The sequence below is a fragment of the Lissotriton vulgaris genome, chromosome 11 (genome assembly GCF_964263255.1).
Source record: "Lissotriton vulgaris chromosome 11, aLisVul1.2, whole genome shotgun sequence".
Lineage (NCBI taxonomy): Eukaryota > Metazoa > Chordata > Amphibia > Caudata > Salamandridae > Lissotriton > Lissotriton vulgaris.
This window is the reverse complement of record NC_141699.1, coordinates 800,270,836-800,283,322: the sequence shown is the minus strand read 5'-3', so window position 1 is coordinate 800,283,322 and position 12,487 is coordinate 800,270,836. Positions and strand designations below refer to the sequence as shown.

Genomic DNA, 12,487 nt, shown 5'->3' with positions numbered 1-12,487 from the left:
CCCCCTCTAATCCCAGTTTAGGATTATGTAAAACTTTAACTACACTTAAAATGGATTTAGAACATACCAAAACATTTTTCAATGTTTGCAAACGCACTGGTTTTGCTAATGGGAGTGTATGTGAATGTTAATTTTTATTGACACTGTATTTTTTTTTACATTTGCCATTTTTGTTAACACTATACCAAAAACAGAAAATAGATACAAATGCACGTAGATGACGCTTCAAAATTAGATTGAGGTAAACAATCATAAACATTGGTGAATGTGACCCATTTAGTTAATTTTTACTGGCTTTGTATAAAATGTAGAGCCTTTTGTTGACTTTTTTGCAAATGCATTTGAAAGTTGAAACAACTTGATATGGCCCCCCTGAAGGTGATACTCTTTCGAGTGATATGCAATCCTCCCACCCCCAGGTCTCACTGTGAAATCTTTCAGTATGTGTGCTTTTCCGAAAATGTAGCCTACCATTATTAAAAGAGATGTGGCTGATTTCAGAGGGAAGAGCGTTTTTTTTAATTTCTAGCGAGTTAGAAAGAATGAGCCACGCCCTGGCTACAGAGAGCTTCAAAGGTACTGCAAAGTCTGAGTGCAGTTAGTTTCTGTGAGTCACCAAGAAAGAAGAACCACCGCGCTGCAGGATCGACAGCACTCGGTAGGTGGGCGCTGAGCCAAGCCGATCCTTCACGTAACAGGTATTTCTCCAACCAGTTGCCATCCCGTCAATGCATTTTTCTTTTAACTCTCTACCACTACTTCTAGTATCTGCGATAGGAACTTTTTTTTTATCTCGAGCTTTTTACTTTTTAGATTTTTTTTCTTCCCTTTTCTCTCCTCCCCTGCTACCCGATTACCCGTTTTAGTTCTCTCAATTTCCAGAGTTTTCCATTTCACTTTTTGTCACCATCTCTCTGCTTTCTATTAGTCTTTCTTTTCTCATGCTACCCCTGAATGCTTTTCCCCCTTCTTTCTTATTTTTCCAAATCTCTTTTCCTTTCTTTTCAGTACTCCGCCCTGTTAGCTACTTCTCTTCTTCTTTGTCCAAATTCCTCTTCCCCATTTTCGCCCTTATTTTTCTCTTTTATGCTTGGTTTGTCGTCATCTTAATATTGTTTTCGTACAGAGCATCAAAGTAAAACAGAACAGCCAATAGTAGACCTAGACCTATATTCTTCGAATAGGACATTTGGAAGAGGCATTGTGGGATTACTTGTGTGATGAGGAACACATGTTTTCTGGTGTGCCTTCAGTGTCAGGACAGTTTTTTTTGTTCTTTTTAAGAAAGGTTGGGGTTGTAATCCAGTTGGATTTATAATTCAGAGTATATTGAATTTGATCAGTGGGAGCAAGTGATGAACTTTCAGGTCTGTTTTGGCATGACTACATTTTCTCATTTCACAGTACCATGAGCTCAATGTCCAAGCTTTTTTTGTTAGTTTAAGTCTGTTGGCCGGTTAGAATGAAGGGGATACTTTGCCCTGGTAAGTGCAAGTTGCTGTCCTTAACACCCTAACAGAAGCGTTCAATTGGAGGGTGAGTGAGAGGTCCGAGTTGAGATCGATTTCTGAGTTTTAGGTTTTGAAGGTACTGTATGGATTAGGCCTTATGCTAGTTAAAGTGGGGAGACATTGAATAATAAAGGGGGGCTCAATGAGCCCTTGCGACACTTTTGCGCTGCCAGTGCGTCACTTGTTTTGACGCACTGGCAGCGTAAAAAATGCGCCATGTTGCGCTCTATTTACAAAGTGACGCATCTAGGCAGATGCATCACTTTGTAAAGCACTTCACTACATTATACCTTTGTCAGGTATAATGTAAGCAGGGTGGGCGTTTCCCGGCAAAAAGGGCGGGGATTTTAATGCCAGGTTAAATAGTAGGACATCGTCCAATTGGACAACTGGGCCGGGCCCTTCCTGCCACAGGGGCATTGAATTGCTTGCTTTTTTAACTAATCATAATTTCCAAAACGTCATGGATATCGTTGCCACTTCTGCCCCTGATGTACAGCCAGTGCCAGCTTTTAGAGGTAAAGGACATTTTTCAATTATTGATTATTTCTTTGCCTCTCCCCGCAGAGTTGATCGCCTATCAGATGGTGCTATCGCCTATCAGATGGTGCTGTTATCCCGATGAGCCAAAGGGATCACAACCCCATCGGGGTCATTATCAGTTTGGACTCTCGGCCTATTTTCAATAAAGAGTGTGGTGCCAGGAATATTGCCCCTACTACAGATAAGCGTAGACTTAAATGGCAAGGTGTTAACATCACGGAAACATTCCATGCTCTAGTTAGAGGCAATTTACACCTTTTTAATTCTTGTCTACTAGATAAAGCCCCGCATCCTAAGGCCGACTGCGATTTTGTTAATATCTGCATAGGCTCGAAAACCTTATTGTCTGTACCATGTAGGGACATTAAACCCGCCCCTTGATGGTTCAACCACGAGCGCTCAGTAGCAAACAGAAACCTACGAAGGGTCCTGTCCCTTAAACCGATCTGTTTTAGCGAGGTGAGAGAAGCTAGACGTATGTATAAAGTTATCATAAGTAAAAGGAAAACTGAGATTTTAGAAGATCGTTGGGTCGCTTTGGCTAGAGCTGCAGACTTAAAGAGGGGTAATACTTTCTGGCCAGCGGTGAAAGACCTACGTTCTTCTGGACAGCTTATGACCCCAGTTAGCTGCTCTATCACAGCTGAATCCTGGGTTACCCATTTTAGTGCAATTTATACTGCACCCCAGTCCGATTCTGCCCTTCTTTCATTCTCTTGCCCCCCAGGGCTGATATAACCCTGTCTGAAGTAGAGGACGGCATCACCCAGAGTGCGGGGAATAAGGCACCCGGCCCGGATGGCCTACCTATTGATATTATTAAATCAAACTCCTATGTCTGGCTGGTGTACAACTTCCTCTCTAGTGAATGGAGATGCCATACTAAATTGATCTACAGGGGAAAGAGTGGGAAGAGAGTACTTTTCCAGATAATTCAATAATTTTTGATAATCTTTCGTCGATTGAGTATTATAGATCCTTTTATAGTGAGCGATCATTATTTCTCCAATTTCAGCTGGGACCGATGTATCCCTAAGAGTGTCTGGAGAATATAGGGAGTGTATGAGATTAGTCGAGGCTTGCTCTCTGGCCTGCCACGCCAGGAGTTTGCCAGTGTAGTTACTCTCTTCATAAATTTTTTGTGAGCTCTTGCGAAAGATCTCATCACTCTGAGTATAGTGGAGAAGTGTGGCTCAGGGGTTAGAGGCGGCGGACCCGGAAGCTGAGATCGGCCCTGGACCAGGGTTCAATTCCCCGCCTCGGCGGGTCTTGGGCTAAAAATTCCACGGACTCGATAATTCTCGCTCCGGTGCCTTCTCGACTCACGGGCTCACACTCTGCGACGCTGGGCAATAGCTTGCTTAATCTCCACAACGGCCCCTCGCGGCGGGATGCCTGGCTTTCACCTTGTGGATACCCTGCCGGGGTTATCTCACAGGGGAATACCAGGACGGGTTCCCTAAGCAAGCGCCGGGACACCCACTGCGGGTAGCTGTGCGCTATATAAGCTCAAATACATTTACATTTATAGAGCTCCTGAGAGAGCTCACGTTTGGCCGCATTTAATTGATCTTGAACTGATCTAGCAGAATTTTGTTGCCTGAGTTCAGTCAAAGCCTGAATTTTTTGTTGAAGCAATTTATTTTTATTCTTAACTGCTGAAAAATCTGCTGCATCTCTACCAATCACTAGGCCGCGAATATATGCCTTAAACGAGTCCCACACATAATTGAGGGGGGCAGTTCCTATATTCCGAGAAAAAAAGGCTGAAATCTCAGTTTTAATAGCCTCCACCCAAGTGTCATCAGTCAAGAATTTTTTATTAAAGACCCAACGTTTAGGGGTTCTTGCCCTATCTGCCAAACCCAGTTCCATAATGATCATAGCATGATCCGAGAACCCGTTGTGAAGCATCGTCTGTTTAGAAAAAATTATTTGACGTGAGATTAGAAAAAAATCAATTCGTGAAGAAGATTTAAATCTACCGGACCAACAAGTATATTTTTTTTGTGCGGATTTTGATTTCGCCAAGGGTCCCACAAGTTAAATAGCAACATAATATTCATAATAGACCTGAGAGATTTAGGCTTGAATTGTGTCTTCGATTTGCTGGAAGAATCCAGCTCTCTGTTCATTGTAATATTGAAATCCCCACCAATAATAATCTCACCCTTGACCATCAACAAAGAAAGGAAAAACTCCTCATAAATCTCTGGAGTGTCCTCTGTTGGAGCATAAAAACTCACTAACGTAACAGGATTAGTTCTATTTGGGATCACACAGGTGACCCAGCACCAACGGCCCGACCCCCCTTGTTCCACTTGACCGATCTGGGCCTCTAATTTTTTACTAACAAATAACGCCACTCCCCTCCGTGACTCTGAACATGAAGAGAATACTCTATAAGAGGCCCAGCTTTTAAACATAGGGAATTCCTCAATTTTTAATCTAGGTAAATGGGTCTCTTGTAATAGAATCACATCAGGTTGTTGCGTTTTGGCCCATAATTCTATTGCTCTCATTTTTTTTCCTATTGTTTAGACCATTTACGTTGAAAGAAATAATTTTTAGCCCCATACTAAAGAGTAAAGACAAAAGGCACCCCACACCCAAGCTTTCAAACTGCTTGTGAACCAATTAGATACCGCATTTTAAAAAAAAAGGCCCATTCCAGTATTCATAACGTACTTAGCCCAGCTAAAAAGAAAGAAATTACATGCACATATCCAAGACTTCTTTTTTTGATTTCGTGCCCCCTGCCCTCCTTGCCCCCCTCCTACCCCTGTAGGCCCCCCTCCTTTATGGCCCTTCCCCCACGCTGGCCATATTGGCCCACCCCTACCCTTAAGGTGCCTTGGATTAGCACCCCTTGACCTTCCTATGAGTCCAGTCCTGACCCCGCCCCTCCTCCCCATCACAAACAAAGCAGACTTAAGACCATATATTGGCAACCTACTAGATTCCATATCTCATGAAAAAAAAAGAACAAAACCATTACAAGAGTTCATTAGGCAGCCTCGCAAACAAGGAACATTAATCCTGGGAGAACAGACGTAGCAGCCCCTGTGCTTCATCAATATCCGTAAATAAATGGAATTTGCCCTTCACCAAAACTTTCAATTTTGATTGCTGAGCAATCATTGCTTGCGCACCCCTGTCTTTAAACATTTGCAGCATTTTAACGAATCCCTTCCTCCTCCTAGCTGCAGCAGCAGACATGTCCGAAAAGATCCGACATTTAGTGGATGAGTTCACCGAAAATTGCCTTTGCTTGAAGGCCTTAGAAAGAATAGTCTCTTTCACTCTGATATCTGAGAAGTTAACAAGAATAGTCCGAGGTAGAGTGGAGTTGGGAAACGGTTGTGCAGGGACACGATGGGCGCGTGTAATCGTTAAATCTCCCTTGAATTCTGGAATGACCTCGCTGAGAAAGAAGGAGGTAAGCCACTGTTTAATATCAGAACCCTCGATTTTCTCGGGAACTCCCACGATTCTAAGGTTCGATCTCCTATTATAGTTTTCAATTTCGTCCAATTTAAGCTCAAGCGACTTAGAGGTTTTGGAAAGAGATGTAACCTCTTTTTTTACATTGCTCATATTATCCTCCAGGCCGGAAATCCTAGTCTCTGCTTCTTGTAGCCGGACAGGAAAGGAGGAGATTGTTTCTTCAATTTTGTCTAGTCTTTGATTGATAAGGGCCAGATCAGATCGTTGTGACTGCTTCATCTCCCTCACTTCACCTAGTATCATGTTAAGCATGTCTTTAACCGAGATCTGGAATTCTCCTGTGGTCTCAGCTTCCACTAGGGAAAGCGGCCGGACCGGACGGGTTTCCCTCAGAGTTTTTTAAAGTTTTTTTTACTGCGTTCTCGGATGTTTTCGTTCAATTATTAAACTTTATGTTGTTGGGTGGATATATCCCGGATTCTTTCAGGGAAGGTACAGTAGTAAGTTTTCTTCAAAAAGGTAAACCCCCCAACGACCCAAATTCTTATAGACCCATCACGCTTCTTAACACAGATTACAAAATTACCACTAAATTATTATCTACACGATTTAACTCTTTTTCTTCAGATTTGATTCACGCAGACCAGAATGGCTTTGTTGCGGGCAGGCAGCTCTTGACTAACACTCATTTTTTAGCAGAGGCTTTGGATTTTTTTGAGTCACGTAAGATCCCCGCTTTAATTTTATTATTTGATGCCGAAAAAGCTTTTGATTTTGTGGTATGGGAGACACTTTTTATTATTTTACAGCACTTCGCTATCCCGAAGGTAGTTATAAACTTAATTCAGAGTCTCTATTCAGGGGCTAGGGCTAATATTATAATCAATGCAGAGTCTGTGGGGCTAGTATCGGTTAAACGTGGTACTAGACAAGGCTGCCAACTGTCTCCGGTTTTATTTGCCTTTTTTGTTGAATCCTTAGCAACTGCAATTAGGAAAGCTCCTCTTTTATTTCCCCCCAATTAATTTGATGCCTAAAATCAAACTTTATGCAGACGACATAATTTTGTTAATTAAGCCGGAATTGCAATGCCAAACACTTGCACTTCAAATATTTGAAGAGTTTGAGGCGTTGGGGGGCTATAGGATAAACAAAAAAAAAAACGAAATCTTAGTATGCGGGGGTATTAATCCTGTAATTCACCCTGATTTAAGATCATGCATTGATAACAAACCGTAAAGATATTTGGGGGTTATGTTCTCTCCCGCAGTTTCAGATCTTTACAGCTTGAACTTTATACCATTGCTGCAGAAGGTACGAGCAATGTTCGAAAGATGGAATCCCCTACCATTAACTATTATTGGCAGGGTCGCATTAATTAAGATGTCGGTCCTCCCTTTATTTAATTTTTTATTTTCAACAATACCTTGTGCTCTGCCGGCATCTTTTTTTCCAAAGCTGAAGCCTTGTTCTCTTCATTTATTTGGGCCAAAAAGACACCTCGTATTGCATTGACTACGTTATTCGAAGATAAGGGACAAGGTGGGCTGGCCCTTCCCAACCTTAAAGACTATTACAATGCATATTTGGCTCAATTCATGACCAGATTCAAGGATAATAATCAGCAACTCTTTATAAATTTTTTCATTGATTTAATTTGTGAAGAATCCCAGATTCCCTCCCCACTTAAATTATTTAAATTTCCAAAAACAGTCAGATATAAGGTGCTGCACTGGTTTGATGCTCAGCACTCCTAAAGAGATACTCCCTTTCGTTTCTTAATACATCCTCTTCCCTCTGCTCGGCTTTTCCATTCCTCGGAGTGGATATCAGCATGGATCTACTAGAAAAATGGCAGAAGATAGGGTTTAAGATATTAAGCGATTTTATGAAAGATGGCGCTTGGATTAGGATGTCTGATATGTCAACCTTGGTTCAAGGTAATTTCCTATTGCTGGGATCATATAAGTTGATTTATGGAATCTTGATCCAACTAGACCCTTCACTCCTCTTTTCCCCTGCTCCGTTATTTAATGATTTATTTTGTTTAATACAAGAAAGAAAGCCGGGGGAGTGGAAACGATGCTTAACCGTGAATAGGGACCCGGATTTGTGTCTAAAAGCAATCAATAAGTGGCAAGGGCAGGAAAACATGGTATTAACCCCAGCTATATGGAAGAGAATTAATGTTCTGAATTTTTCCGTATTAAGAGGTGCCAATTGGCGCAGAATGCTGTTTTTTAGTAAATGGCTTCTGTACTTCACTCCGGCAATGGTTAGTAAAATGTATCCTAACTGCTCTTCCAACTGTTATAGATGTCTGCATTATAATCCTGCTAATTGGTCTCATATTGTTGCTTATTGTACCAAAATTGTACCTTTTTGGGAAGAAATATTTGCATATATACAAAACCAGTGTAAAATATCAATCTCGGTTAATGTTAAATTGATTTTGTTTGGATTTGATCTTGAATTGATGTTAGAGGGGCAACTAGTTAAACTAATATACATAGCTATGGCTGTTGCGAGATCGCTAATTCTACAAAACTGGCGTTCACAATATTGCCCCAATCTATATGAATGGTGCTATAAAATGCAAAAAGTCAGAAATAGTGAACATTTGTATGCTCAAAGAGTTGGGGCGATTCGTAAATTTGAGAAAATCTGGGGTTCGTACTTCGATCTTAATGATTCAAATTGATTATGTTGGTTCCTTTTCTTTTTCTGTGATTCATCTTTATGAGATGGCCTGTTGTGTGTCTTCTGATTTCATTTTCTTATCTGTATATTTTGCCTAGCATATGATATGTTAGTGTTTGATTTTGCTTGACTATCTAAGACTTCAATAAAAAAAAAAAAAACTCCTATGTCTGGGCTCCGCTTCTTTTAAATGTTTTTAAAAATCTTACGTAGGCCCATTCACATTGGGCTTGCCCCTTGTGAAAGGATACATTGCTGGAGTTGCGTCTGTTTTCAGACACACCCCAGCAATGTGTCACTTTTGCGCCGACAGTTACGTCAGTAATTCTGACGTATCTGTCATTCCTTGCGACATGATGCCTCATACAGTAAGTATGACGCATCCATCATGTTTCAAGGAGGGCACACTGAGAAGTGACGCATCGCTGTTTTCACGAAGCAATGCATCACTTTTCATAAATATGGCCTGACACTAAAAGCAGAGCACTAGAGTGTTGGGCTATGGGGAGAGAAGCCACAGTCTTGATGTGAGTCGTGGCTAAGGTCTCACAAGGTCCAAAAGTGTGACTCCTAATTTTAACATGTTATTTGTAAGGAGTCCTTGGCTCACCATTATATTAATAACTTGGTTTTATATAGCCCCAAATACCACACTGTTGCAAATAACTGAAATTACTAATAATTAGTTTAACCCCTTGCATGCTGATGACAGAACGGTTCCGTCATCAGCGTCGGGTGACCTGTGCTGATGACGGAACCGTTCCGTCATGACTCCGCTGGTGCAAGGCGGAGTCAGCACAGGCGGGGAAAACGCCCCGCACGCAAGGGGTTAATTAACTCAAAATACCTGCTTCAGAAGGCAAATTTTGCCTTGCCAGGATTCAAACATCTTTAACTCTACAGCTGTCAGTGGTGAACGTTCATCTCACTCAGGGCCGGATTTAGAGTGTGGTGGACAGGGTACTCTTTCGCAAACTCCACACAGTACCCTTTCCACCAAACTGAGGAGCTTATTTCCAAAACCCTTGAGCCCCCAGTATGTCACTTTTCCCCATATTAAAACTGAGGCACCGAGGCGCAAGGTACATATAAATAACGCCTGACAATCCACTCACCTCATTTAGAGTCAGGCAGACCGTGACGGGTGCCTCACCCACCTTGTTACAAGGGCGTTGGGACACAATGCACTTGTCATAAGGTGACATTATTTCCGTTACATGTGTGATGAAGTACTCCTCTGCCAAACTATGAAGCAGTCCCAAAGTATTTATGTTCCTGTCATCACTACTAAAAAAAACCCGGCAGTAAGGGAAAGGAAAACTTCCAGGATATGGGAAGGGGGGGGCATTGTTTCTTAAAAACAAATTCGTGCTTTGGGAACTTGTTTTTGAGGAACCAAACATCTTCTGAAGAGTTTGATGGCCAGTCATCATGACTGACCGAGCCTTCTGTCAAACTTTTCCTGCATTGACAGGAACCACAATGACAGTGGTTGCTGTCTGCAGGGCTGGCAGATATCTCTAAATCTGGAAGGCTGAGGCACGTTTGGATGGTGGAGGTATTGTTGTCTAAATCAGGCACAAATTCATACTCCTGTGGCATTTTTGCTAAAGCAGCAAGTCTTTCCTTAGAGAAAATGTGTTGGATATATGTGCAATATTAATACTGTTAAAATTAACGTCTTTACCAAGTAAGATAGCTGTACAAAAAGTATTTAAAATGTCACATTTCACACTAGAGAAAATATAGCAAAAAAATGCAATAGCATACTGTGTAAATACCTTAAAAAAATTTCCAGAATGAAAATGAAACAACAATGTTCAACTGAATCGTGAGTTCCAACTCAGGTGGAAGTACAATTTGCACTCGAGGCAGCAGTTCATACCACGTTGTCTCAGCAGGTGAAGCACTGAAGAGGTTTTTTTTATAGTGAGCCAGCTCAAAGGCGCAGGTAGCTAGGGGATAAGAGCACTACTTGAAGAGGTAAACTGGCATCAGGAATCAACTGAGTTGGCAGTCTTGTCAGGAAACATTGAAATAAAGGAAATGCCCCGGTTACTTACCGGCAGTCTTCATTACTCCGAGTATTGTCTCCCTCGCCACATGAGTTCCCATCCCTCCCTCCCTGTTTTTTTTCTATCAGCTTCATTGGTTCTTGGAGCTTGGCAGTTCTTCAGGAAGTGTGGTCAGCCAACCTTCTCCTATACTGGGTCTGCAGTGACCGTGGTCGGTCATGTGGGGGGGATAGGAAGCATTGAATGCTGACTTGCATGAAGGTTTCTGGTGTGGAGCTGAAGCTCACTTTGTAACTCTGGTGGCGAGGAAGACTTCAGAGAAGGTAATGCATGCTTTATGAGTCTGATGACTGAATGACCTGACAGAGCTAGATAGAAATGAAGCGCCAGTGAGGTGGTGTTGAACAGCATGTCGAAATAGTAGGCAGTTGCTCTAGGCAGTATGAATTCTGGGTGCAGGCAGTTTAAACATTTTGGGTCAAAGAGAACTGGGTCAAAGTTTTCTAACTCTGCACAGGTTGTTCTGGTGGTGGTAGATCGCTATGAGTTTTGAAGACCTGAACGTCAGCAAAAGAGCGAGATCCTCTGCAGGAAGAAAATCTGAAATCTTCAAGATAAGTTAATAAATCATATATAGCTTTTGCTAATTTCAATCGGGCATGTTCCAATTAAACAAGCTCACAGGAACAGTCTCTCTGAGGTGGTCTTTTTAGACACAGTCTCTTCTTAGATGCTTCAGCACTCAGACTCCCCAGTGGGAAATGGCCTATACAAGGCGCGCTGATCCACGCGTGCCATTTACCCGCAAACGGAGCTACATTTGCCATTACCACGAATATGCCTTCACCTTAACCGCGCAAATGTGTGGTTAAGGCAGTGTGCGGCCTAGATATGCAGATGGGCGGAGAGAGGAATAGGAAGGATCGGGAGAGGAAGCTCTGCCAAGACACGGTCTGGTAAATGGGGCTGGTGCCGGGTTTTGGTGGTGGTGGGGAGAAGGTTTTTAGGGCGGAGGCTGGTTTTAGGGCTCGAGGGTCGGGTAGTTTTTAGGGCTGGAGCCCATTTTTAGGGCTCAGGGTTGGGGGAAGGGGTAGTTTTCTGGGTTGGGGGTCAGATTTTATGGCTCAGGGTGGGGCTGCTGGGGTTGTTTTTAAGACCAGGGGTTGAGTTTCAGGGCTGAGGCTGGGGGGAGGGACAGTTTTCAGGGCTAGGGGCGGTTTTAGGGTAAATGCGTCTTATCCCTGGATTCCTTTACCAATCATGCGTTTACAATGAAATTGTTTGGTAAAAGCGTGCGTGGTAAAGAAATGCATGGTTAGGACACATTAATTGTTGAGAACTTGTTGACGCATGTGTGGTTTAGCCATGCGTGCTTCTGTCATACAACCTCCCTGAGCACATAAGCTTTTCGGAGGAAGATCCTCCAGTAGCTATGCATTTGACCCAAACCAGGTCCAAGTTTCCCTATGAGCCCCATGTTAAGAAACTGAAACCGCCCGTTTTGGGAGAGACGCTGAAGGACATGGCTCAGGAATGCAAATGAGACAACTTACACCACTATTTATTCAGTCAGTTTAGAATTGTTTTGTGTGGTAAGCAGGAATTCTTCTTTCCCTCTTCAGCTACAGGCAGATTCTTCCACTGGAGATGCTCAAAACATTATTTTATTTTAAACAGTAAACAAACCGGGTAGCTATGAAAATGAGACCTTGTCATCCTAAAAAAAATACAGTGACTTCCCACTCCCAAGTTGGAAGGTAAGAGATGCCTCGTCTCCTGGGTAGATGATTTGTGGTTAAAAAAAACTATCCTCACAAACTATTATTCCAGCGAGTTCCTGTTGTTCCAGGAGAAGGAGATAGATGTTTTTGGGACACTGTTTCCATAACTCTTTTACATTTGTCTAGGTACCCTTTAAGCCTTAATGTTGGATCTCCCTATAGATGGACCCAAACCTATGAACAAAACTTCAGTGGGTTTGTCCAAACGCTCGAGAACCAGAGGGGCCACTGGTGCTGATGGTTCACTAAGGAACTCTTTTATTATATCCATCCTTCAGGAGGCCCACTACAAGCTACTAGGAACTCCCTCACAGGAAATACTTCCCAAGACCGCTCCTAAACAGCAACACTTCACAAAATCGTTTCCTTACAATCACTCTTGCACATTTTTCCACTCTCAGAATAAATACAGTCTTTATCTCACAGACTGACAGACTCATTGTATGGTCATACAGTGAGTTACCACTGGTAGCTCAACAAGTCACCAACC

The 12,487-nt window shown here is 42.4% G+C and overlaps 1 protein-coding gene across 2 annotated transcripts in view; it reads left to right on the top strand.

Annotated features, from left to right (window-relative positions):
- Positions 1–565: 565 nt before the first annotated feature.
- The window catches only part of LOC147683518 (alpha-1,4-N-acetylglucosaminyltransferase-like), a 717,934-nt gene continuing 706,012 nt past the window's right edge, over positions 566–12,487 (top strand). Inside the window, exon 1 of one of the 2 annotated variants that reach the window (XM_086943927.1) lies at positions 566–658. The gene's annotated coding sequence lies outside the window, so the exon portion shown is untranslated. Of the gene's footprint in view, positions 699–12,487 lie in introns of both variants that reach the window. The other variant, XM_086943924.1, reaches the window with a different exon arrangement.